Source organism: Triplophysa dalaica, chromosome 3 (assembly GCF_015846415.1).
Source record: "Triplophysa dalaica isolate WHDGS20190420 chromosome 3, ASM1584641v1, whole genome shotgun sequence".
Taxonomy (NCBI): Eukaryota; Metazoa; Chordata; class Actinopteri; order Cypriniformes; family Nemacheilidae; genus Triplophysa; species Triplophysa dalaica.
The window spans coordinates 17,599,211-17,601,588 of record NC_079544.1 but is presented as its reverse complement, the minus strand read 5'-3'; positions in this window follow the sequence as shown (position 1 = coordinate 17,601,588).

The following is a 2,378-nucleotide window of genomic DNA, read 5'->3' as shown; positions in this document are numbered from 1 at the left end:
TTAAAGTAGCCTATTGGTGGACTGCACATATTTGAACTGTGACTTTGACATGAGCTTTACTTTGTGTTCTGTCCTGACCTTTGGTTATCATCATCATGTCAAAGTCTAACATAGGCAAACAAATAGTCAAAACAAAAACGTGACACTTTGACAAGATTGTGCGGCAGAATTTTTCCAAGTATTTAAAGGATAAAAAAGGAACGTAAAGGCATTTAAAAATAAATGATATCAAAAGATTTAAAAAATTTAAAAACAATCTTCAAATATACTACTGTGCTTCTGAATCAAATAAACTGAAATATACACAAATTATCCTACTTTTGCAAATGATTCAACGCTGTCTTCTAAATAATTAGGATATTTACTGTTATCTAAATGCAATTGGATTATTTTACTAGCATACGCCATTCAAGCAATATGCACATACAGACTTGGACCAATTCTGGATTATCCTAGTTGTAATGTTTCGTGTTGCTGTATGTCATGTGAGTCTCAGAATGACAGATTATATGTAGTTGAACAGTAAAAAGCTTCACTAAGAACTTAGTCATGAGTCATATGAGTAAAAAAACGTGCCTTCAGTTAGACGATGGTTTGCACCAGACTCTCATTATCTGTTTGGGGAAACACGGGATGTGTGTTATGGTAAAGTAACAGCTGTCTCCAGTTATATTTGGGTCTGGTCAGGTAACAAAGACCTAGTTTATGTGTTGTGTGTGAGTGTGTGTGAGTGAGAGAGAGAGAGATAAGAAGAGATCGTGGAGTCATTATAGGATTGTTGAAGCAGTAAATTATGACATGTAAAAGATTGTAAAAATATGTCTGATGACATCATGATTTATTTTTACATTCTGTTGCATTATTTTTACACAGTATAATATCCACAAATTATATAAACTATTATCAATGTAAATGTTTGTCTATAGATTAAAGAGCCCAGTGTCTTTGAATGTATGTCCATTTTGACCTCCAAAACAGAGGTCAGTTAATGTGCAAGCTGATTGTCATGAGCTCATTCACATGTGTGCAATGTGCATATCTTGACTGTTGGCTCTCAATTCATCTCATTCACTTCATTTTGTAGCATATCCTGATAATCTCAAGGATTTCCAGTCCTTACAAAGAAGGCATGTAGTCCTTGTTACATCCAAATAGAGGAATTGCTCATAACTGCCGGACGCAGGACAGTCACTGAACTCTGAGAAAATTTGTAGAACATGCATTAAAAAGTCCTTATTAAATGTTTTGAGGTTATACAATTGTAAAAGTAATAATTAATAAAGAATGGTTATAGAAAAATTACAATACAAAATGAGATAAAATATACAAAAAGTAATCAGGACATGTTCAAGCGTGATGGATGGAGATAACTGGTTAAAACACTTGTTTTCGTCTTCTGGTGCTGACCTTAACGTTTAAACTAATTTTAGAAATGGTAAACAAAGTGCGCTGCCCATTCTAGATGTTTCTTGTCTGGTTTTATATTAATCTGATTGATATTATGACTACTCCTATAGCCTAAGGAAGTGCATTAAAGCTGTTCAAATTTGTTTTTCTGAACAGATTTACCGTGCCATTGACAATGGAAATTAACTGCACAGCCTGTTCGGCTATGGATGAACTTTGTTCCCTATTGGCAATGATGAGTAGGAATAACGTGCCACGTTAATGGTGGATTCTTTTGCTTCACCACCAGTTTGGGATCATTGCTATGTGAGAGTAGTTATTCAAGTTGTAATGGACACCAAGGTGCTGTGCATTAAAGGTTAATTTTATTTCAGTTTTCTTGTGATTAGATTTTACTCATGAAACGGGATGGAAATGGAAGAAAGCAGATAACATATTTATTTTACTTATTTTAGGACTGTATGCAATTGGCTTGAAAGAGGATTTTTAACAATAACAAATATTATGTGAATGTGTTAAACGAAGGAATAGCCTACTGGAATACTGAGCCTTATGTAGGGATATTGTTTATTCGTATCCTTCTATACTCAAGCTGTTTTTTATTATTAAAGTATTTTTGGTACCTGTACAATGTTAAGATACAATGCACATTGAAAAATATGCTATTGAAATCGATTGAATTAAACATAAATTTTAAACAACATAATAATGGGTTATAAAATCAAACAACAATTTTACCATAAAACATGTATATGAATAAATAAATGTATGTAACAAAGTAATTGTTTATTTTTAAAATATATCAATCATTGTAGAAGATGTGTTAGGGAGTGTTCCAACAAGTTGCAAATCTGGTTGGTCAAAATTTTCATTATTTGATGGAGTTTTTCTACCTTATTTCTGTCCTCCAAAAAAGATTTTAACCTGAATGTAAACCTTTAAACTACTGTGTAGATTCAACAATTAAACAT